General features: G+C 43.0%; 1 long non-coding RNA gene across 1 annotated transcript in view; it reads left to right on the top strand.

Moving 5' to 3' along the window:
- The window catches only part of LOC137538174 (uncharacterized), a 170,172-nt gene that overhangs the window by 74,956 nt on the left and 69,079 nt on the right, over positions 1–26,137 (top strand). The window lies entirely within an intron of this gene.

Below are 26,137 nucleotides of genomic sequence, written 5' to 3' on the forward strand. Positions count from 1 at the left end.
GTTTGTTGAGTGGAGACCACATGTAGAGGTGTACGGTTACAGTAGTTTCTCCAGATATCTGACACCCAGGTTCGTCAGAAAGGATAAGAAAGTCCAGGGTAAAGATAAAGTTTAAGAGTAGGCCAGAGGTAAAAGCTTGGTGCAGTGCCAAAAAGGTGCTATACAGAAACAACTGTGGAAATAAAATACAGTGTGCTGGTGCTTAGTTTATTACCTGGAATCCAGCTCATAGTGGACTATTATGCATTACTATTGTTTTCACACAAGTTGGCTCTGTAAATGCTAGTTCATCTGTTTCCTTTTGAGTTCGCTACACTTGTTTCATTTTCTTTATTTGAAAATCTTTTTAGTAATGATGTTCAATAAAAATGTCTTTAAGATTCTAGAGTTCCAGTGACTATGAAATGGTAATCTAGCCTTGACCTGATACTTGATGCTTGACCTACGCTGCTTTTTTTTTTCTTGTAACTAAAGGTAGTTAGATATTCAGCATGGACAAAATGAACATAGCTACATAGTGTGCATGCCAATTCAATATTCCATGTTCATTTCTCTGCATATTGATATTGGCAGTGGCTCTTCCGAAATAAATATGCAGACGGCGAGGTTCACATTGACTGTTTTTGTTACCGCCACAAGGCTGCTATCTCTAGGACTAGCCATTTTGAGAAATCACTTCATTGTGCAGTTTAAAAGGCCAGGGGCATAAATCTCCAAACATTTGACTTTCTGTCAGCACAATGCTTTATTCATTATGTCCACATAGTGGCTTAAACATTGAAATCTCTTTATTTTGGTTATGCTTAAAAAGTATTAGATAGTCACTTATTTTCAAGGTCCGTTGAGCCAGCTAGCTGTGTAATCAGCTGGCATATGTATCAATAGTGTGATTCATATGTATTACACTGTACACTTATTATGGATATATAAACTTAAGCTTTCCGCAAACAAACAAATAGTCCTCAATTTTTTCCAGACCGAAGAATCAAGTAATTCTTTGTAAACATGTATTCGTTGAAACTTAATGTCATGTTAATAGAAGATTTTTCATTTCCAGCTCCGTGTTATTTCAAGGTTATTTTTCTAGGAAAGTATGATAGATGGTGATTTATTAAGCCAAATAAATCATTTTTTGACAGTCGGCTCTCTACCATATCCAAGAGGTGATACCATTCATAGAGTAACATGAAGGCTCTTTGTAGTTGACAAGGTTTGAAATCTATTTCCTAAGGGGATTAGATACAAGTTGTTCTTTTTTTTTTTTCCCCCTTTTACCTTGCTAATATTGCACGTGAATAATTTTATTGAGCCAACATGAAGATTTATTGGCTGTTGTGATAACTTTTTTGGCTGAATTTCCTCTGATCATAGACGTCTATGTCTGCCCAGTTCTATTATATGCTAGATTTTTTTTCTGTGACTGGTGGCATGTAAACACTACTATTGCTTTTATACTTTCAATCATGTTATCACCCTCCACAGTGAATTGGTGTTCATTCTGTGTATGTTGCCAACTCATCCCTTTAATTACTGACACATATGAGTTAGACAGGTCCTGGGGATAGTTAGATGCAGTTTATGTACTGATTATGTGTAAATAGCATAACTTAGATATGTTAGCATTTGAAGGGATTATTTGGCAACCCTGGTGCATGTGCTACTTCCTAAGAATGTTACAAACTGGATAGGATGACCCACTATTTTTTCATAACTAAGAAATCTGATTTATGTCAAATAAATGTGGGCTTTGATCTGCACGCTAATTTTAAAGAAAGGATGCTTTTAGACAATTTTGAAGGAGGTTTCTAAATATTTGCTGATCAATAACAAGTAAAGTTGAAGTCGTTGGTACTATTTGTGACATAAGCCTTTTCTCCTGTAGGAAACCATATACCCACCCATCATCATAATTAAATTTTTCCAACTTGAAGTATAATTTAGAGGCAACACCTCTCCTCATTGCTTCATCCTCATATGGCTGTAGTATCGGATTTTTGGGAGCTGTATATTTTGGTTGCTGGATATGGGCTGGAGAAAGATCTTCTAGTGTGGTCTTGCCCAACTGCATTACGCTCTTCCTAACCCAGCAACATAGTCAGACCATTACCTTTATTTCCTGATCTTTACTCGCTGCAGCCACTTGTCCAGAACTTACAGCCATATTCAGGATTTTTTTTTTTAATCTTAATTTTTAATAGTTTAATAGTTTGAAAAGTTAGAAACGTTATGGTTTATTATTGTTGTGTCCCTATTTGCAGAAATGCTACCTTACTTCTTCTTCTTGGGATCTTAGTATAATATGAAATCCAATGAGGACAGGAAATGAAGAAATGCAATAAATATTTGTCTGGAATTCTAACTTTTTTACCTCTAATAATGTCTGATGAAAACGGATGGAAATTGTGTCTGATGGGGATACAGTACTATCTATAATACAACCTGAAATTGAAAAAAAAATAAAAATAAACTTGGCTTTAATCCATAATTTAAACCATTATATTACTACTAAATATTCAAGTCTTGCACCGAGTAATACATGTTAATAACTAATTGGGAAGAGAGAGATCTCAAAAGCTGTCATAAATCATGTGTTAATTCTGAATAAGTTAATGTGTGCAAAAAATGAACACAATTTTTTTCTTATTGATGATCATTGTTCAGTAAAGATAATTCATGAGTTAACATGAATCTACGGTATGTCAATGAACATTACTCCATTAAAAAGTGAAGGGTTTGGTTTTTGATGGGTAGTTATACTTTAATTAGGTGAAAGCGAATGAGAGAGATCTTTTTTTCATACAGTGCCAAAAATATATTTGGCAGTGTATAGAAAATATTGGGAGTGCTTCACTGAAACCCACTAAGTTGTTATAAACATCTTGACTACTGTAACACCCTACTCTGTGGCCTACCAAAAAAACAGACGGCACCACTCCAGTTACAACTGAACTCTGCTACCCATCTCATCCACCTCTCCTCCCGCTCCTCTGATGCTGTCCTTCTCTGCCAATCCCTCCACTGGCTGCCAATTACCCAAAGTATCTAGTAAAACTTCTAATCCTATCATACAAACCTTACCAAAAAATGCCACCTCCACAAACTTCTTAATTCATTTACAGAGACAATCCCCCTAGAAACTATGTTCCTCCCACAAGATCCTCTTGTCATCCAGCCTGGTCACCTCCTCTCACTCTTGCATCCAGAACTTTTTACAAGTGTCACTCCTCCTTTGGAACTCTCTTCCATAGACTGTCAATGGCCTCGATTTATAAAGGGCTGTGCAATAAAAAAAAATATATATAAATCAGGTCGGTAGAATACTGCATTCGGTATTTTAGACTCTTCTTTGCTAATTCATAAAGATTTTCACAAGTGCGGTAGAAGTTAGGTAATTTACCGAAAAATGGACTTCAATTCACAAAAACCTATTCGGTAACAGCAGAGGAGTGTGGAGTTGTCACTGTTTTGTTACATGTGTTTCCATGCAGTGATGGCATTACAATAGTAACAGGCATCTCCGACATCCATATAGAATGTACATGTTTGTTATACTGCTTCTGCTCCCTCTAAATCTGTCCATTAGTCTTTCTTAACCTTCTTGCCGGTTATCCCGAGCTCAGCTCGAGGTAACCTGCGCAAAAGGATTTCTCCGATTTTCAATTTTTTTTTTTACTGCACGCAGCTAGTACTTTGCTAGCTGCGTGCATATCCCGCTCGCCGCCGATTCCCCGCCACCCGCCACGCCGCCCCTCCCCCCTCCAGACCCCTTGCGCAGCCTGGCCAATCAGTGCCAGGCAGCGCTGAGGGGTGGATCGGGATTCCCTCTGACGTCCCGACGTCCATGATGTCGGTGACGTCATCCCGCCCGGTCGCCATGGAACGGCATGAGGGGTTAACATTTTATTTGATTGCCACAGTTTAGACTAAAATAAACTAGACTTTACTTCCAGAAACATTAAACACAGCATACTTAGGTGATTTTCCCACTTGCTTCCCCATCTTTAAACAGGAAACTAAAGGGTTAAACATCTGAAGGGCTGCAGGGGAAACCTCTTTTGTTCCTGCTCTCCTACACTTCCTGGGGGGTAGAAAAGCTTGACCCTCCTGAGAAGGTGTTGCAGCCTATCAGCGGGACTTGCAGGAGACAGGGGCTGTTTTTATTCGCTCTCTGCTCCTGTCAGTCATAGGTTATCCATCTCTGCTGTGAGTCATGAGCTCCTGCACGGTTTCCGACACATCAGAGCTGCTGGTAATCAACACGCATGTTTCTGGGCTTTACCGCATGTTCTAATCTTCATGAATTGACATTTGCTGACATTTATTGAGGTATTTACCATGCAAACTGATAATTTACCTCACTGCTCAGTAATTTCAGCTTGCCATGCGGTAACAGCCTTTATGAATTGACATTTCCCTAAGAGCTTGGTAAAGTCAGCTGTTTTCTGCTTTACCACTTTTGGTAATGCTTCATGAATCAAGGCCAATTAAGCTTCAAGCCTAGAAAACATCAAAAGTACCTTTAAAACACACCCTTTCAGGCAAGCGTATAATTTGTTATAGCTAGAATTGTAGACCCACTGCTTTCTCCACTAACCCTTTTGTCTTATCTTCAGTGTCTCCAATCCATGATCCTCTAGATTGTGCGCTCCCAAGGACAGGGACCACCCCATAGTGTTTTTCATTTTTGTTGTACAAATGAACCTGTACCAGTATTGATGATGTATCAAAACTCACATCAACTGTATATACAGTATCTGTTTACTTGGTTTGCTGGATGTCTAGATTGTACAGTGTGGTGAAGTACTCATGTATCTATGATTCCTACTGTTGCCTGTACTAAGTACATCGCTTTATAACACGTTGTTGCTAAATAAATTAATAAAACCAACCCTACTGAGCATGGCCAGGAATTAAATTCTATTTTCTTAGTTTTAATCACTTGGGAATGGCGTAGGAAAATGTTGATACATGCTCTAAAGCTTATGTCAGAGACAATTCTCTGATCATCCACAGGATCACAAGATTTTTTCTACTTACTGCAAGTGACATCAACACAGGAAAAAAGTAATTTATAGTGCATCTTACCCATAGCCGGGACAAGGTCCTCCAGCACCCAAGGCTGAGACACCAAAGTGCACCTCTCCATCCCACCCTCCCCAACCATCACACACTGATCACTGTTACACTAAAGCTAAATACACACGAGCTACATTTGTAGCTGTCGCTAGCACACGGGAGCGTGTGCATGACAGCTCGGCGACAGCTCGGCGCCAATTACCTCTGCATCCACACGGCAGCAGAGGGATTAGCGATGTGGCGGAAGCTGTCGCCGAGGTTCCTCCCCCCGCCGGAAGCTCTGTGTGCTGTATGTGGGTTGCTGTCGCTAGCCCGCATACACATGCGGGACTAGCGACAGTTCCGGCGAAGTTGCGGCGACAGCTGTAGCCGGCGATTGAACATGTCAATCCCCTGGCGACAGCTCCGAAGGGCGACGGTTCGGGGCGCGCGCGTCATACACACGGGCGACCTGTCGCCGCAACACCTGCATGCCACGTGGTTGCGGCGACGGCCATACCCCGTGTGTATGAGGCTTAAGAGGCGTCCCAGGGCTCCCAACCACCCCAGTACCTTAATCTCTAGTTATCTGGCTTGCAGTCACTGCCATGTATCCCCCTTTGTTATTTATCTCTGCTTCAAACACAATAGGGGAATTATAGCTGAGTGAGTTGTGTACCTCCTCCTACACTGCGCCCCTGAGGCTGGAGCCTCTCTTGCCTCTGCCTCGTCCCGGCCCTGATCTTACCCTGGGACAATAATAACTTTTATTTGTATGCATACATACAGATGTACTGTATGTTAAATGTTATAATGTTTTTTTATAGTGGTCCTTTAAGCGGCACTATTTAAATATAGAGATGGCTCCAACCTCCGGTTTTCGGTTTGCGAACCTCGAACACGATATTCCACAAAAGTTCAGTTCGCGCGAACTTTCGCGAACTGCAAAAGACTTCAATGGGGAGGCGAACTTTGAAAACTAGAAACATTTATCCTGGCCACAAAAGTGATGGAAAAAATGTTTCAAGGGGTCTAACACCTGGAGGGGGGCATGGCCGATTGAGATACACGCCAAAAGTCCCTGGGAAAAAAAATCAGGATTTGACGCACAGCAACGTTTTAAGGGCAGAAATCACATTGCATGCTAAATTGGAGGCCTAAAGTGCTTTAAAACATCTTGCATGTGTATACATCAATCAGGGAGTGTAATTAGTGTACTGCTTCACACTGACAGACCAAACTCGCTGTGTAACGCACCGCAAACAACTGTTTGTGTAGTGACAGCCGTGCTGGACTGGTGCGCACCATGGCCAGAGTGCAGGCGATAGCGGTTTTCAAGCCCATATGGTCGCCGGGCTGAGGTAGCTCAATGACAGAACAGTGACTGTCCAGCTGATCGAATGTGGTCTGTCCACAATGAAGCAACGACTTTATTATCTTTGGTGTGCCCCCCCCCCCGAGACACTCATATAGCCGGCGGTCATTGCTTCATTGTGATACGCAAGCCCCTTTTCTCCGCGGCAAGGAAACGATCATGAAGAGGAATTGACAGATGTAAATGCCTTTTGTTTTGTTGTTGCAACTGCAGTGCAGCCGGAAAAATTAGGCAGGCATGTACATGCCCCATAAAAATCATTATAGCGGCCACTGCTAGCAGCGGCCTTAAAAATTCAGGAATCCGCCTGGAGTCCTTGACCCTGTTGGTGGTGGCGGAGAAGGCAGTCAAGTGGCCTGCAGGCAGAGATGCTGTGTGGGAAGCGATTTAGTCTTGGGGCAGGCAGTCACACAGAGTGCAGGCAGACATGCTGTGTGTGGGGACTGACTTTCAGGCAGGCCTGACCGTGCTTTGCAGACCACATTTTCAGATGGACCCTTGACCCAACGCTGTGTGCCAGAGATGACACCACTTGCCTTTTAACATCACGGTACAGTTTGGGTATCACCTTTTTTGAGAAATAATTGCGGCCTGGTATCTTCCACTGCGGTGTGTGGCTTTGCTTTTGTGTGCTGCTTTTCCTCAGGTGGTCATCCCATTGCAGTTTGTGCTTTGTCATCATGTGCCTTTGTAAGGAAATTGTCCCTACACGGGTCTTGGTCTTTCCACGGCTCAATGTTTGGTGGCAGAGTACAGATGGCATTGCTCTCATCTGAGGCAGACACACACAAAAACTTCCACACCGCTGAGCCCTGGGGTGATGGCACTTTGGTGGTGGCAGCTGACTGAGTGTTAAGTGGGGTGCCAGAATCAGAGCAGGAGGAGGAAGATATGTCACGCTTCCGTGCGGAAGCTGAGGAAGATGAGGCATTCTGTGTTAAATAGTCAACTATGTCCTGACAATCTGACAACTTCTGAACACTGTACTTTGGCCCAGGGCCGCAAAAAATCACGACAGCACGACCTCGTACAGACCTGCCGGTTGGCTTGCCTCTGCCTGTTTTGCCCATATTGGGGGGGATAAAGTGAAAGGTATGCACTTACTTGACTAATACAGTGTGCAGTCACACAAGTGCAGTGAACAGGTATGCAGTGACTGGTATCAATACAATGTCCAGCTGTCATACACACCGGTACCGTGAACAGGTGCAATGACTGGTATATAATATAACACTGCGTGCGGTCACGTAGGTAGGTGCACTGAACAGGTATGCAGTGATTGGTATTACAAATGTGAAGCTGTCACACACACCGGTATAGGTATTCACTGAATGTGCTCGGCCTGGCAGTAGCACAGTAGGAATTACCAAGGGGCCAAGGGCCAGCTGCAACTGACTGACAGGGCTGTATATGCAACAAGTGTCTGTGACACACACACACAAACAAAAAATAGTTCACAAGAACAACATTAGCTCTAAAAAGAGCTGTTGAGGGATGCTTTTTAGCAATAAGTATCAGCAAGGAGCCTAACAAGAGTCGTACTAAGCTTTCCCTAATGTATCTGCAGAAAGCTCTCCCTTCTGTAATTACTGCAGTCACACGAGTAAGTGAAATGGCCGACACTGCCTGCCTTTTATAAGGGGGCGGGCTCCAGGTCGGGGGGGCTGTAGCCTGATTGGTTACCATGTGTCTGCTTACTGTGATGTAGAGGGTCAAAGTTGAGCCTAATGATGTAGTATAGGGGGCGGGTTGAACTCACATATAGTTCGCGGTTCACAGCTCAGACGAACCACCGAAGTTCACGCGAATCGGTTTGCATGCGAACCGTTCGGGCCATCACTGTTTAAATATATGGCAGCGGTGCAGTACCTAGAGAGATATCAGTGTAGCAGTGGCAGACAGGTGTATGTACAGCTCCTTAGGTTCATATTTAGTTGTGCTGCTATTTCAGAATCACATAAAGGGCTTTGGTGAGGGATGCAAATGCATAACTCAAGAAGGCCCTATTTAAGTGGTTTTGGCCAAAGTTCTTTAAATATATTCCAGGTACAGTGTTGCTTATATTTTATTTTCCTCTGTAATTTTCCTGTCTAACCTTGTGCACATTTCGTTTCCTCTGCCCTTTCTTATAGACATATTTTAGAGTCCGTTATATACAATATATATATACAGTAAATGTATAGTTTAGACTTAATCCCCATCATGTTTACTTTATATTTTATTATGTTTTTGCTAGTTACATATTTCCGTTATGTATTCTTGGTGGTCTAGAAGGTCAGCTTTAGTTCATAAACCATGTGTCATAGAGTCAATATCATAATCTTGGTATAGCAGCAGAATTACAGCATTGAGTTGACTTCATAATACTGTTTCAGGATGCGGAAGAAGCTAAAGTAGAACACCTCTGTAGTTTTTAAATAATTGAAAAGGCCAGAAGAGTATTTCCCTGACATTGAAACGGCAGCAATCTGAGAGCTTTTCCTAACTTCTTGCTGTCTTCTCAATAGTGACAGGAAGAGAAACATTGCTGCAATAACCCCCTCCGCCCTTTTTTAAGTGGGAAAGTTTAAATTACGGCTACGCTATTATTTGACTTTGAGTGAACCACCTGATGAGCAGGTGATCCTAGGCAGTATGGGCAAAACTGCTCTTAGAGAGTACAGAAACCTTCCAGCAGCCTGAGACTCTCCAAGGGGAGGAGTCAGGCTGAAAGTAGGAAGGACCAGAGAGTGAGTGACACATGAAGGTGGATGTCACTGACTGATCTGGAGACTATCTCTTAAAGGAGAGAGATAGCTCTTGAGGTCGGGCAAGCCAGGTCGGCAACACACGGACAGACAAAGTACAAAGACAGAAAGCTGATTCGGTATCCAAAGCAGGCGGGGTTTGGCAACGGAATATCAGATATGCGTGGTACCGAATCAGAAAGCAGAGGGATAGTCAAGAAAGCAATAGGTCATAACAGATATCAAACAATGCCTAGTCTTGGGTGTGAGGTCCGTGGTCTCTACACCCTGGAACTAGTCTGAAGTATAACAGAATGATAACACAAGTTCCCTAGTCTTGGGTGTGAGGTCCGTGGTCTCTACACCCTGAAACTAGTCTGAAGTATAACAGAAAGATAATACAAGTAATCTGGCTCAGTGTGAATTCCCAGGTCCTCCTGGTTCAAACACACTGTAGGATCTGACTAAGGTCTGAGTGCTTCCACGTAGTGTTCGCAACGGCAGACAACTTGTGAGTGGCCAGCAGTAACTATATATAGAGCAGCGCTCTCTGGTGCCACCCCTAAGTGATAAACCAATGGTTACCAGCTCTGAGGTCAGCTGACCAACCTGGTCAGCTGATCCCCCTTGGCCATCAAAAAAGTTCTGCCTCTCAGCGCGCGCGTATTCCTGAACCTGTTTGAACTAACAGACTCAGCCACACCAGATGCACGCTGGACGCAGAATCAGCCGCCTTGCTGTCAGTACCTGCGGCGGCTTTTCCGCTTTCCTTCAGATTACCACACGCACGCTTCCGCGTGCAAACCGCCGCGCTGGACACGGAATCAGCCGCCTTGCTGTCAGCACACGCGGCGCCTTTTCCGCGTTCTCTCACATCTATACTGTCTGATTATGTTAGTATTTTTAAATTTAAAACAGTAAGCAATTTACTATTTTTAGCAGCAAGAATCATAAAATACTGCCACAAAAGACACAATCCGACTGCCAGGGAGACAGATTCACTGTATATTTAATATCGAAGTTGGTGAGTGAGATGCAATTCATTCAAAGTTGGTGCAGGATGATACATTTCTTTGTATGCAACTTGGAAATGGACCAATCAAAATCCACCTAAATACAAAATTTGCGTAATCCTGCATCAACTTATTCTTTGCATCTCACTGACCACCTTTATCATAGTTTTTTTTTTCGAGTCCCTTCAAATAGTCAATCCTCCTTGGCGGTTATCCCGAGCTAGGGTCGGGGAGGAAAACCGCAGCTAAGAGCGGTAATCCTGACCTCTGCTCGGGGTAGCCGCCGGAGGCTGTATGCAGAGCAATGTGCACAGCGGGAGCGTTTCTACATACCTCCCAGGGATCCCGACATCGGCTGACATTCTTCTTCCTCTTTTTTTTTTAACATAATCAAATTTTATTGAAGATGTAGAAAAGTTGCACATACAGGGTATAAGGTGCATTTGGGTTTTCGTCCTTACATATGCATGGCTTATAACAAGATTGGCATATACACATGGCATGTTAGTTCACTTAACCTTTTCTCAGTTTCTAATATATATATATAACTGGGATCTACAGTCTTCTGTAAGATTACGGTTCAGCTTAGTAATGTTGTGGTCATAACTTTTTTTTCTTTTGAGTCTAATGATCCCTAGAACTATTTTGGTTTCCTCATAGGTTGTGGGCGAACCTGTGGCTCTGATAAAGTGTAATGAACAACTGATAAGTATTAGTTCTTCAATAAAATAAGTCAAACAACTATATTAACATAACTACTCTAACTATAACTATGTCGAAGTCATTTGTTATTTAAACCTGCTCCATCAATTGAGCTTACATGGGGAGAAGAGATTGTGTCCTATCAGAGGTGATATCTCTATATTCTTGTGACTCTTTGAAGTCAAGCCAAAGGGCCCATGTTGTATAATGTTTGTCATATTGGCCTTTGCTTGTCATTACCGTGTCTTCTATTTCTTGGGTCTCATTTACCTCTCTAACCCAATCTCTAATCGAAGGGCTTTTATCTGACTTCCACTTTCGTGGGATGAGAGATTTGGCTGCGTTAAGTAAGCGAGGTAATATTGTTCTTTTATAACCACTTTTTGAGTTCAGGTGTAGTAATGTGTACCAAGGATTCTCTTCTATTTTTTGCATTGTAACCCGCCTACATATATTTAGAACTCTGTTCCAAAAGTTTTTTATTTTTGGGCATGTCCAAAATATATGTAGTAGTGTTCCTCTTTCTCCACATCCTCTCCAACATTTATCATCAGTGGATTTGTAAATCTGTGCTAATCTGTCTGGCGTTTTATACCACCTGGTTAGAATTTTAAAATTACATTCCTGTATTCTGGTGCTAATTGAGGATGCGTGTGTGTTATTAATAATAGTGGCTTTCTGTGAGTCTTCTAATAACTCTCCTATTTCCCTCTCCCATGCCCTTAGGTATAGTAGAGGGGAGGTGTCTTCCTGGTTTCTTAAAAACTTGTATAGGGCAGAGACTGCATGTTCTATTTTTGATTTTTTAATGAAGAGTGCCACCCAGGGCTCTGCCTGTAGATTGTCATTACAATTGAGTTTGAGTGATTGGCACCATGTTTTAATTTGTCTCAACCTCCAAAAATCCATGGGGAAACTGCCATGGATTCCTCGGAGTTCTTGAATTGTTAGAAGCTTATTACCTTGCCATAATTGGCCTAAAGCTGTTAGGCCTTCCCCTTTCCAAGTTCCAAAGAAGCCTCTTTCTAAACCTGGTAGAAATAAAGGGTATCCTTCTAGCTGCGACATGAGGGAGATAGGTGAGTACCAGTTGGCTTTCTTATTGGCTGCGTCTATCGTTTTAAGAGAATGTGTGACCCATGTAGGGCATAGGTCAGAGAGCCCCCTCTTAATACTTGGTACCCATTGGGCTTTAGCTAAGTCTCTACCAGCCAATGTTTTCTCTAGGAGTACCCAGCCTTTTGTTTTAAGTTCATATGTCCAGTCTAGTAATCTATTAAGGGCGATCGCTTTGTAGTAGGTCTTCGGGTCTGGGAGGCCTAAACCTCCTGTTTGTTTACTTCTTATTAGTACTGAGTAGGCTAATCTAGGTGGGCGTTTCCTCCACACGAATTGGATGAATAAGGTCTTTAATTTATTGAAAAATTGTTTTGGAAGTGGGATAGGGATAGTATTTAGCAGGAAGAGAATCCTTGGCATCACATTCATTTTTAAAATATTTATGCGGCCGAACCACGTGAATTGGTCCCTGTCCCATCTTTGTAGGTCTTTGCCTAATGTTTCCAGCATGGGTTGGAAGTTAAGGCCATACAAATCTTTTAATTCTTTAGGTAGCATGATGCCTAAGTATTTTAGTGCTTTCTCTCTGTATGGGAAAGGGAAGTTTTGTTGAATTTGTAAGATTTTGTCCTGTGGGAGATTGATTGTGGTAAACTCTGATTTAGCTAGGTTGATTTTGAAGTTTGATAGCAGGCTATATGACTGGAATTCTTGAATCAAATTTGGCAGAGAGATATGTGGTTCCGAAATATAAAAGAGAACATCATCTGCGAAAGCTGACAGTTTGTATTCCCTTTCTCCAACCCATGCACCTTTTATATCTTGGTTGCTCCTAATGCTACGTAGCAGTGGTTCCAGTGACAGGATGAATAAGAGAGGCGATAAAGGGCAACCCTGCCTGGTGCCATTGCCTATTGTGAATGGGTTAGACAAAATGCCATTGACCCTTACATTGGCACTGGGGGAGGAGTAGAGAGACAAGATCCACTTTACCATGTTATTTTTCAGACCAATGTGCTGGATGATCCCTCTGAGTAATGACCAGCTCACCCTATCAAATGCTTTCTCAGCGTCTGTGGATAATAGCATCAAGGGTGAGCTGGTCTTGTGGGCCCAATGTATAAGGTTGAGAGCCTTACTCGTGTTGTCCCTTGCCTCTCTACCCCTCACAAAGCCAGTCTGATCCACGTTAATTAAATTTGAGGAAGGGGGTGACCCCGAAACATGTTGTGTTTGCAACTTTTCCAATAAACGCAAGTTTATTATCGCCAGTGGAGTGCCGACCTCGATTCTTTGTTACTGTGAACATACGGGTGGAGTGGTGAACCATTGAGTGTCTGAGCACCGGCGGACCAGGTGTGTGAAGCCTGGGAGGTTGAGGACCCCGGCGATCTGATTTTTTGTAATGACCAGCTCACCCTATCAAATGCTTTCTCAGCGTCTGTGGATAATAGCATCAAGGGTGAGCTGGTCTTGTGGGCCCAATGTATAAGGTTGAGAGCCTTACTCGTGTTGTCCCTTGCCTCTCTACCCCTCACAAAGCCAGTCTGATCCACGTTAATTAAATTTGGGATATGATCTCTCAATCTGTTCGCGATAGCTTTGGAAAATAGTTTGACGTCTAAATTTATGAGAGAGATTGGGCGATAGCTTTGGCACCAGGCAGGATCTTTGCCTTCCTTTGGAAGGACCGTAATATGGGCCTCTAGACTTTGGGTAGGGAAGGCGTCTCCTGTCGCTAGGTTATTTAAGAACCTTGTAAGGGGGCCAAGTAAGAGATATGAGAATGTTTTATAATATTTTTTCGTTAGCCCATCCGGGCCAGGGCTTTTGCCATTCTGAGTAGAATTTAGAACTTCTCTGATTTCTTCTATTGAAATTGGTTGGTCTAACATAGAGCATGTTTCCTCAGACAGGCACGGCATATGTACCTTTTGCGTATATTGTTTTATTTTACGTTGGAGAGAATCTGAGTCTGACTGAGAGGATTGCTCTTTGATATTGTATAATTTAGAGTAATAGGTTCTAAAAATTTCTGCTATCTTTTGTGAGTGCATTTCCAGTTGTCTTTTCCCATCTCTTACTTGGTGTACAAAAGTTCACTCTCTTTTTTTTGCTATTGCCCTTGCTAGCTGTTTCCCACTTTTGTTCCCATATTCAAATGCCCTAGCGATCCAGAGCCGTTGTTGTCTTTTAATCTTATCCTCCATTGCTTTTAGAAGTTTGGTTTTAGCTTCTGCTACAAGTTTGGCTCTGTCTCCTGAGCTCTGCTTTTTGTGTTCTAATTCTAGTGTTTCTAGGTTATCTAGTAGGTGTTTTATCCAAGCTATTTCTTCCTTCTTTTTCCGGGCCCCTATTGCTATCAATTCTCCTCTAATCACTGCCTTATGGCTCTCCCATACAATCCCATCTTGCATTCCCTCTGTATAGTTCTCCTTAAAAAAATGTTTTAGTGTGTTAGCTATTTTTTTGGGATACTTCCATATCTTCTAATAAATATTCATTCAGTCGCCAATGTCTCTGGGAACCTGGGATGTTTCCCGGATCTATTGATATCCAAACAGCAGAATGGTCTGAAATAGTTAAGGGTTCAATTTTTGCTGATTTGAGGGCGCCTAGGTAATATTGGTCAATGTAGATTCTATCGATCCTGGTATATAGTTTGTGTACCTGAGAATAATAAGAATAAGTTTTGTCTAGGGGGAATAGGTATCGCCAGCCATCTATGAGATGGGAAGAGCGTAATAATTGTGAGTATCTTTGAATTAAAGACCCCTGCGTCGTTGTTTTCCCAGTGGAGGAGTCCATGGCTGGGTTAGTAACCAGGTTGTGATCCGCCCATAACCAAGCAACCTTCCTTAAAAGTGGATAGCTTGTTAAGCACCTTAGAAAGGAAGCCTGCTTGCTTAATATTTGGGGAGTAGATATTGACAAAGGTGTATTTTTCCCCTCGTGTTCCCCTTTTAACATTACGTATCTTCCCATATCATCAATAAGGGTATCTGTAATTTTGATTGGGCAATCTTTACTAAGTGCGATGGCCACACCCCTGGCTCTTCGGATCGGAGAGGAGCCCAGAAACCATCTATCGTATTGGTTCAGGGGGAGGCGTGGTGGATAGTCTTTTTTGAAATATGTTTCCTGCAACATAACCACATGGGGGCGTATTTGTTTCAATTCCAGCCATAATTTGCTCCTCTTTGTTGGGGACCCTAGGCCTCTGACATTATAGGACAATATCTTCAGTTTACCTCCTGACATCTGGAGCATGTGAAGGTCTATCACTTACATGACTTCGATTTACAAACAAACATTTTATAACAGTATAATGAATAACAAACCTATGAATACCAGTGAACTCATAGCTCAACATTTCCTGTATGTCTACGGGAACCCCATGGGGGTATATGGGCTGCATGGTAGTTAGCCGGCACTCAAGAGCATGTTGACACACTGGGTTAAATTTCACAAGGGAAGGCTAAGAGTTCCCAAGTAAGGGTAGTTGAAGGATCAAAGTTCGTTTCTTTGGGAGAAGAGCGTCTCTGACTCTTTTTTGTGTAGCGAGGAGGGACTACCTGATGCTCGCAGAGAGTGCCTGGTGTCATATGTAACAGGTCACTACTCCACCAGCGAAATCAGGAATTGTGGGGCCTTCTGATATGCTTCAACGTGGGGTTTGTGCCGGGGTGCCCTTTCTCTTCTGAGCGGAAGGTGTGCGTCATTTCTCTCTTTGGGGAAGGGGAGGTAGTTTTGAGATTTCGCGCCAGTCCTCAAAGTCTGTGTCTGATAAATCCAACTTTTTAATAAACTCGTCTAAATCATCTTTTGTGCGCAGTGTAGCTGATCTCCCTTCCACGTGTGCGATTAATGCAAAGGGGTGACCCCACTTGTATGAGCCTCCGGCCTTTTTAATCTCTTCCAATAGGGGTTTAACGGCCTTTCTTTGTAGAAGCGTGCGTTTTGATAGATCAGGAAATAAGGTAATCTTAGCTCCGTCGAAGTCCAGCTCATCTCTATCTCTCATCTTCTTGAATATATTTTCTACGTCTGTGAAGCGCAGAAGTTTGCATATGATGTCTCTTGGTTTTTGAGGGTCCGAGTTCTTAGGAAGGAGTGCTCTGTGTACCCTCTCTATGTCGATAGGGCTTTGTGCAGGTTTCTCTAAGATTACATTGAAAATGTCTGTGACCGTTGGGCGTAGTTCTTCTTGTCCTGTGGCTTCGGGGAGGCCCCTGATTCTTATATTATTCCTCCTTGCTCTGTTCTCGTAATCGTCTAGTTGCGTCTTCAGTGTTTCTAGGTCTAAGTCTTGGGCCTTAGTGCAATTGCGTATTGCCGCCATTGCTGTCAGGGAGGTTTCTTCTCTATCCTCCAAGGAGGCTACTCTCTGGCCCATGCTGACCATGTCCTTGTGCAAGTCGTCAAACTCACGGCGAAATGACTTCTCTAGCCGTGAGGCAAAAGAATCTAGGTCTTTTAGAGTAGGTAGGCCAAATATGTAGTCCCTTAGCTCGGCGTCCATGTAGGGGCCTTTGGAGTGGTGCGGGGAAGCTGACTGGCGTGCTGCTAGTTTGCGTGTACAGTCACCCACCTCTGATCGTAGATCGGATCCCTCATCTTCGGAGTCTGTGTGGTACAGCTGTTTTCTGCTGTTCTGTCCTCTTGTTCACACTTGAGAGAGCCGGGGAGCTTCTATCTCCGGGGATTCTTCCTCCCGCCCCGAGCGCTGTGTGTCTCTGTCCTGCGCCATCTTGGACAGCATGGCGCGGTCCGGCCTCCCGTCTTGGAAATACCGGCGTATTTGGTGAGTGTCTGACGCCGTTTTATCTCCTCTTTTGCCTCTTCTTCTTCCTCTTTTCCACGGCTCTGCTTCCTGCTGGTGGGATCGCTGTCATGACGACAGCCAGCAATTTCTCTTTAGAGTTGCAGCGCCAACTGGAGGATGGAGGCTTAACTGTGGCGCTGGAGCCAGGGAGGTGAGTGATTGCTGGGCTGCTGCAGATCTCCCTGGCAGCATGATTTTTTCTAGGTTTTAGGGCCTGAAAGGGTGCAAAAAATTGCACCGCTTTTAGACCCTAAATTCCGGAAAGAATCAGAACGCCAAGGGGGGGTTAATGATTCTTGGTCACCATGAGCTATCTGGGTTCTCTCTTTTGTTTTGAAACAAGCCAATGAGCCTGATCCAAATCACTTGTTCTCCTAATTTTCTCCCAGGATATATTTTTCATCTTCTGTTTAAACTAACTTTTTTCAAATAACCCTCCAGGACAGGTGCTACATATGAGATTTAGGCCCGCCCCCAACAGGAAACACAAAGATCTAGCTCTCTATAAGTTCCACCTCTAATCTCTACCTGCCAGTTCTTTGTGTTTCCTGTTCCGGGGAACACCTAGCTCTCTAGCTAGGGAAGGTGGTCAGCAGCCAGGCAGTGCTGAGGCCATCTAAGAACTAGTATGTGGGGTAGCCCTATCCTGGTTTGGTCGGAGGTTACCTGTATCCACGGTTGTGGAAGCCTTTGGTGGAGTCGGCAGGTGCACGGCAGCCAGGGGAGCGACTTTGGAGACAGCTAAGGCGGAGGCCATACGCCCGACGGAAGAGGCTAACACCAAGCGGAGGCGGAATGGTGGCCTCGGGAAGGAGCGGTGAGCATTGCAGCGTGTCCAGGCGGAGGCGAGGGCATTAGCGCTGTGGATGTGGAACTTCCGCCCTCACGGTGATGTCACGTCCGGTGACGTCACTTCCGGATCCGGGTCGGGCGCCTGTTTAGAGGTCGCGGCGTCCATCTCCACATGCGGTGGCGTTCTTGGAGGAGATGGACGCGAAACAGAAGACGGCAGATCAGGTAAGTGGGGCAGAGTCGGAGGACAAGCGCCCGTCTGATCTGCGAGGTCTGATGTTGCTGGCTGGATCATGGAGGTCTGACATGCGGATGATGGCTGATATTATTTGCCGCTGTCTGATCTGGTGGTCTGAGCAGGGAAGCAAGTATATGTGCATACCTGATAAACGGCAGTTTTTGATTCATTGCTGCATACCCTGTTATTGGGGGTTATTATTATGCTATTTAAACACATGTTTTCGGGTAAGATAATAGCATGTTACCTTAGAGCTAGACAGACTTAATCATTTGTTCACTTATTGGCCACAATGTATTAAGGGTTATTATGCAGTAATCCAGACTTAGATATGTTTTGACCATGATGGTCTTATTCATCTCTGTGACTTAGTAAAATAGTGGCTGATTCAGCTGGATATTTATCAATATAATATTCTCATGTATGGAACATTGAGTAGAATCCGGTATTGATTGCATTATTTGTATGTTTTCCAGGATGCTATGGAGTCTGATAGCTCTGATAGGCCCAGGAGTTGCATTTTATGTAATAAACCTCTACAACTACACTGGCCGAAAGCATCATGCCAAAAATGTATATCAAGTATTATTAATGAAGATAACACTGCTTCCTGTAAAGACTTTATGTTTACAATGCGCCAAGAGATGGTGGAAACTTTTAAGGCCTTTAGGGAAAGTTCCTTTTTCTGGGGATTTACTGTTTGGGCCACAACTGCAGGAGGTGTTAGAGCGTACAGCCAGTAAAAAGACAACTTTTCCCAAGAAACGGAAATTTGAGCCTAAAAAGAAACCTTTTTTTCGGAGAAGACAAACACAAGGCAGAGAACAGCAGAGACGTAAGCCTTGGGCAAACAATAGGGGGTTCCCCAAGAAAAATCCGTTGTTTAGAACAACGGAAAGTAAGGATAAACCATGACGCCAGCAAGGTGGGAGGAAGATTAAAGACATTTCTATTGGGTTGGAAGGAAATGACAAAGAACAAGTTCATTCTAGACCTAATAGAAAACGGGTACAAGATCCAATTTTCAAGATCTCCTCCCAAACGATTTTTAATGACTCAGTCCCCCAGAGTGCCAGAGGAAAAAAAACGCTATGTTACAAATAGTACAGGATATGCTGGCAAGAGAAGTAGTATGCAAGGTCCCAGTAGATCAGGAGAAACAAGGGTTCTATTCAAGAATTTTTTTGGTAAAAAAGCCCACGGGGAAGTATCGGCTGATACTAAACCTAAAACCTCTGAACCCTTATATAAGGTACGAGAGATTCCGAATGGAGACAGTCTTTACGATGCGAAACCTTCTATCTCCAGGCTGTTTTATGATCAATATCGATCTAACAGATGCCTATTGGCATATCCCAATAAGAAAAGAATCTCAAGCTTTCCTTCGGTTTTCTGTAAAGACAAGTTCAGGTCTAGAACATTTTCAATTTTGCTGTCTCCCATTCGGTATCTCTTCAGCACCCAGAATATTTACAAAAGTAATGGCGGAGATAGTGGGGGCTTTACATCTGAAGGGCATCCTGATAATACCCTATCTGGACGATTTGCTGGTAGTGGCCGACAGTATACACAAACTGGAGGACCACAAGAGTTCAGTAATGGAGCTCTTAGAACAGACGGGGTGGCTAGTGAATCGACAAAAATCAAATCTGATTCCAACGCAAGAAATCCAATTTTTAGGATTCAGAGTAGATTCACTGTCTCAGAGATTATATCTGCCACAGGACAAGGTAATAAAGCTCCAGACTTTGATACATCAGTGTCAGGGAGAAAAAAGTACAACTATAAGACTTGTGATGAGGCTGATTGGCTTTTTAACCTCCACAGCTCCAGCAGTATATTGGGCACTGATGCATATAAGACCACTACAGCAGTGGTTGCTGCAGAATTGGAAGGGAGTCCAGTCAGATCTGGATCGGACTCTTTCGATGCCAACAGTTGTCAAGCAGTCCCTAAATTGGTGGCTACAGGAGGACAATTTAACAAGTGGTCGTCTATGGAGGTGTCCAGTAACAAAAGTACTAACGACAGATGCCAGCCTCACAGGTTGGGGGGCCCACATAGAAGGCATATGTTTACAGGGCATCTGGTCAAGGGAAGTGATGACGCAATCATCCAACTTTCGAGAATTACGGGCAGTAAAGGAGGCACTGACTCAAACAGTAGACAGAATAAGAGGTCACCATCTCCAAATCCGGTCAGACAACATTACAGTAGTAATGTATTTAAACAAACAGGGGGGCACGAAATCGGAACCACTCCTAACACTAGTACTGGAGATATTGAACTGGGCAGAACAAAATCTACAGTCAATCTCAGCGGTACATCTCAAGGGTTCGCTAAATACTATGGCAGATCTCCTGAGCAGAAAGAAACTGTCAAATTCAGAACTAAGTCTAAGTCCAAAAATATTCAAAGAGCTGACACAGAGATGGGGCCATCCACAAATAGATTTGTTTGCCAACTGGGAGAATACTCACTGCAATCAGTTTTTCTCGCTAGACCCAAGAGGTGCTTTAGGGGTAGATGCGTTGGCCCAGAGATGGGACTTTCACATGGCATATGCTTTCCCCCCAATACCTCTATTACCAATACTGTTACAGAAGCTAAAATCAACAGCAATGTATCTGATATTGATTGCTCCAAACTGGCCAAAACGTATCTGGTTCCCGATGATAAAATCGATGTTGGTGGACAAACCAGTACAGTTGAAAAACAGACTCAACATCCTCAGAAAAGAAGGAGAGCGGACTCAGATTCCCAATCTTCAGCTGACAGCGTGGTTTCTGAGGGGCAAATCTTGAAAAGAAGAGGTCTATCTGACAGGGTCACAGAGACTATACTTAACAGTAGAAAGAATGTGACGAGGGCAATCTACTCAAAATATTGGAAAACTTTTTGTAGTTGGAAGAAGGATAAAGGTCTAAGATCCAATAGACTGGCCACAGTTCTGGAATTCTTGCAAGATGGAATAGAAAAAAAAAAAAAAAAGCTGGCGCTAAGTACCTTGAAAGTGCAGGTTGCAGCCCTTTCGGTTTTTCTTAATAGGCGGTTAGCCTTAGAACCTTTAGTTGTAAGATTTTTCAAATCAGTAGAACGTTCCAGGCCGGTATGGAAACGTTCGTATCCCAGATGGGACTTAACTTTAGTTTTGAATATGTTAATGAGTGATGTGTTTGAACCATTAAGGGATATTTCGTTAAGATTATTAACAATGAAGACAATTTTTTTGATAGCAATTACCTCAGCGAGGAGGATAAGTGAGCTGGAAGCTCTAAGTTCGGTAGAACCATTTTGTTTAGTTCTCCAGGACAGGGTAGTTTTGAAAACAACAAGTGAATTTTTACTAAAAGTAGCTACCCTATCCAATAGGATGCAGGAAATCATATTGCCATCCTTTTGCAAAAATGCCACGGATCCTAGGGAAGTTAGGTGGCATAAGTTAGATGTTAGGAGATGTTTACTTTTTTACCTAGATAGAGTAAAAGACTTTAGGAAATCTACAGCACTATTTGTTAACTTTATGGGAGCAACGAAGGGTGAAGGCATGTCCAAGGCATCTATAGCAAGATGGATTAAAGCCTGTATTAATGAAGCTTATAAACTTAAAGGAGTTCCATGTCCAAAAGAGATAACAGCACACTCAGCTAGGTCAGTTGCAACCTCCTGGGCCTACAAAGCTGGAGCAACGGCAACCGATATCTGCAAGGCAGCGACATGGAAGACAGTGAACATCTTCATCAGACACTACAGACTGGATCTACTAGCAGCGGAAGAACAGACTTTTGGAAGAAAAGTTCTTCAGGCTGTGATCCCTCCCTAAGGTTAGTGTTATTTATTGCATATCATCTCATATGTAGCACCTGTCCTGGAGGGTTATTTGAAAAAACCAAAATTAGCTTACCTGGTAATGCTGTTTTTAATAACCCTCCAGGACAGGTGACCCACCCTAAATTTATGAAGGTATAACTATCTATATGTTGTAAACATGACCAATAAGGAGTAAATGGTTAGAGTGTTATTAATATGTGGAGTTTAAAGTATTCTATCGGAACAGTTAATTGGAACAGACTGGCAGGTAGAGATTAGAGGTGGAACTTATAGAGAGCTAGATCTTTGTGTTTCCTGTTGGGGGCGGGCCTAAATCTCATATGTAGCACCTGTCCTGGAGGGTTATTAAAAACAGCATTACCAGGTAAGCTAATTTTGGTTTTCAGCATTCTGCAGCTGAAAAAGTACCAAAAGTAGGTGAAAAAGTAATATCAAAATTATTTAGAGTATTTTCTTGATGGCTGGTGGCTTAAACGACATGTTATTGATAAGGGATTCGATTCACAAAAGTGTGATAACTGCTATCACGCGAGCTGCCGCGCATTGCGTTTTGCGCGCACAAAGCATTACTCCACGTGATAAACGAATGTTTGTGCATGTGAAGCACGCATGTGATCGAAAAGAGCACAGATAACTGCTGTGATAGCAGTTATTACGCTTTTGTGAATCAACTCCAAGGTGTGAAAATATCGCCTAGGAGAAAAAGGATGGATCGGGCCCAATGACTCTTAGGCAATTCACTTTTTCTCCTAGGTGACATTTTCACACCTTATAAATTAAATGACTTTTAAACCACCAGAAAGCAAGAAAATACAGTATTTTCCACAGTATAAGATGTACCTTTTCTCCTCAAAAGATGGGGAGAAAAAGTCCCTTCATCTTATACAGCAAAGGCAGGGAATCCCAGAATTATGATCGCCCACGGATACAACCCGCTGCCACGTCGGGGATTCCCTGCCTGAGTGTCTGCTCCCCCCACGTGCCTCTGCTCCCTCCCCCTTGTTTCTCCTGGCCCCCCATGTGTGTAGCGGTAGCTGGTTTACATGGCGCCCATGGAGATTGCAGACATCAGTTTCCTCCGTGCAGCTTGCTCTAGTGATGGGCTTGTACTGATGACGCGATCAATACAAGCCTGTCACTAGAGCAAGCCACACAGAGGAGATGGATGTCTGCAATCCCTTCTGGTGCCATGGATTAGGTAAGCCAGCTACCACTACACACAGGGGTGTCAGGAGACATGGGGAGGGAGTGGAGGCACACAGGGAGAGCCGGGCACACACTGGGACATAAGGGGACACATGGAGGAGATATTGGGACACAGGAGGACACATGGGGGATACAGGAGGACACACGGGAATACAGGAGGACACATGGGGAGAAATGGGGGACACAGGAGGACACATGGTAGACACATATGGAGGACACAGGGGGAGACATGGGGGACATGAGGAGGAGAACATGTACAAGACGCTCCTGGAACATGGACACACCAAGTTTAGTATATATATTGTTTCCCTGGTCTTTGCCCTCTAAACCTAGGTGCGTCTTATATTCCAGAGCGTCTTAGACGGCGGCAAATATGCATACTCAGAATCATTTTGATATTACTTTTTTACCCATGTTTTGGTACTTTTTCAATTGCAAAGTGCTTAAAAGTTATTTTAAACAGAAGATGAAAATGGTCTCCTAAGAAAAAAGTGAATAAGGGCCAATATGTTATAAAATATGACTTATAATACACTAGCGCACAACACTATGCTTGTAACCATCTTGCACAAATAAACTGTTTCTTGGTGAAGCAAAATTTATTTTGGTAGCGGCAATATGCTGTATACATTTTCTTTTGTTAGGTCATATCGCTAGAGGGTTGGAGAGAAATATTTTTTGGGTTCGAGATGCCTATGCACAACCCTTATTCAATTAAGATATGGACAATCAGATTAGTCCCAGCATTCAATGTCAGCAGCTCAAGCCACAATACCGTTCCTCCACATAGACAAGATTGACCACATGACATTCAATAGAGCTTGCTGTAGATGTTATCTCACCACCTGTTGGACAAAAAATCTGCTGGCAGACTGACAATTTCCTTGCACTCTGCCCATTGCGCTCTGCGCTTGTGTGATACTTGAAAGAAAGAACCCCATATGCACAGAATGCTCCCAATGAAGGGAGCACAATCAAGCACAATCAAGAGGGGTGCGTGGACTGGACCATGCATGCGCAGTTGCCATGATCTGCGTTCAGGTGGTAAATGTCACAGAGTTGCCAATGGGAGAACAGAGGGGACCCAGGGGACGCCAAGTAACCTAATGGACTGCGGAAGACTGGAGGAAGCCCTAGGTAAGTAAAACACCTCAGATTTATGCTGATCCAGGTTCCCCTTAAAGCAGGTATTTTTACTGCATCTTACATGGCAATGAGATAACAGCGTGCCATAATATTTACATAACTGTTGTTAACAATTATAATTACTTCATTGCACTTGCCACTCCGACATTAACTCATGCAGTCATTACACGCTCAGACAATCATTACATGTGGCACACATTTGTATGTACACATATTTACTTACTAATTATGCACAATTGCATGTCCTTGTAAACATAAGTAATCTCTTACTTCTCTTTAGATGTTACATAATACCTTGAAAGGTAATGGTGAGTCAAAGCCACTCAAATATACTAAAGGACATATATTAAAGGACCAAAAGGAACCAAACATCCCCCTTAGTAAAACCAATGTTAAATGTATTTTCTTTTTAAGAAGGTATTTGCAATTCTTTAGCTTAATGTGAACAAGAAAGAGATACCATGAAGCATCACTAGTGAATATGCAAATCATTCCTTTATGTCCCCGAAAGCTAGATTTATCCATAACTTCTGGTGTGCAGTGCCTATTGATTTTACAGAGCAATACTAATCCTGTACTGCTGGGGGGGGGGGGGGGGGGGGGTGTCATACTTTCTGACCACCCAGCACAACAAGGCTAAGGCCCCGTTCACACTTGCGTACGGTTCCGATCCGGATCCGGTCCGTTTGCATCAGGACTGTATCAGGCTGCCATCCGGACTCCTGTCTGCCAGGCAAACTGTTTGTGCTATCTGCTGTAATCTTTTTACACTGGAGCAGGTAAAATATAGGAGGATATTTTGTTATCATGGATTTACATAGCAATGGCGATGGCAAAGAGACCAGTCGCTACAATGAAAATCTATGTCATGTCAGCAACTAACATCCACAAACATGACGTAGATTTCCAATAGCACGACCCTGAAATTAATGAAAATTAAATTCATAGCTAAACCAGTTTTGGCTTTAGTCTTTCAAAATCTAACAACTGAAATTTGGGATGTTTGTTTAAAGTGAACCTCCAGACTAAAAATCTACTCAGCAGCACTGAAAAGGCTTGGCATTTCTTTAACAGTTTCACAACATCAGAACTTTATTTTTCTTACCCAAACCTCATTTTTAGCTGCACAGAAGAAAACTGCCCGGGCATTTTTCCCCTGATGCCATGCAAAGCATGATAGGATTTCTGATGATGTTGTTTTCCTGCTGCTATTTTGGCGCAAATTTTTTTTATTTTGAATTTGAGATTTGAAGCCTAGCGCGCAGCTGGAAGGGGGTGATCAGGACACAGGACAGTTGGAACTGTGTCTCATGCTCCCTGTCACCTTCTTTCAACCAAAAAGATGGCTGCTCCCATGAAATCACAAACATTTGCCTGTTCTTTTAAAACAGGTTGGGTAAGAGATTATACTACCTATCTATTTTAATTAATATAACTAATGTATTGTAACTTAAAGGGACTCCGAGCTGTGCCTGTGGGTATGCCTTTAAGCATACCCACAACTAATTAATTATATCCTCACACCTACCGGCATGATGTTTGTAAGTATATCGCCCTGGGTTCCTTGTATTTCATTGCATTGCACTGAATGGAGCTGCCGACACTGGGGAAAGTGTCGTCCTGCATAATACAATGCTGAATAAGGAATCCAAGAAGGCAGCCGCAATTTTGATCACAAAAAAAACGAAAACTAAAAGGCGTAGGGTGGCTGTTTATATATCAATGGAAAGAGGAGAAAGAGAGCTTCAAAATAGTATGCATCTTTCCATAGTTACTGCACTGCTCGGAGTCCCTTTAATGACAGTATGTTTGTTTAGGCTGAAGTTCCCCTTTAACACTAATTACATACCTAAGACCAGTAGTTACAAAAGCATGACACACAAGGAGATGTGTTCTGCTTGAAAAATGTATCTAGGAGCATATCAATGTGCCTCCATGCCAAAAAAGTGCAATGTGGCCAAATCGAGCAGGATCCAATTGCAATAAGATGATTTCTACAGAATTACTAATCAGTTCACCTACATTTAACACTGAGTTATATATTAAATATTAGACAAAGAACAGTTATGTCTTTTTTGGCAGTGGGGTCCTACAATAAGTACAGCCTAAATCTTGCAAAATAACACTTTATTCTGCGCTAAGTAAGTTAAACAACCTATCCTGATAGTG

The sequence above is a fragment of the Hyperolius riggenbachi genome, chromosome 11 (assembly GCF_040937935.1).
Source record: "Hyperolius riggenbachi isolate aHypRig1 chromosome 11, aHypRig1.pri, whole genome shotgun sequence".
Taxonomy (NCBI): domain Eukaryota; kingdom Metazoa; phylum Chordata; class Amphibia; order Anura; family Hyperoliidae; genus Hyperolius; species Hyperolius riggenbachi.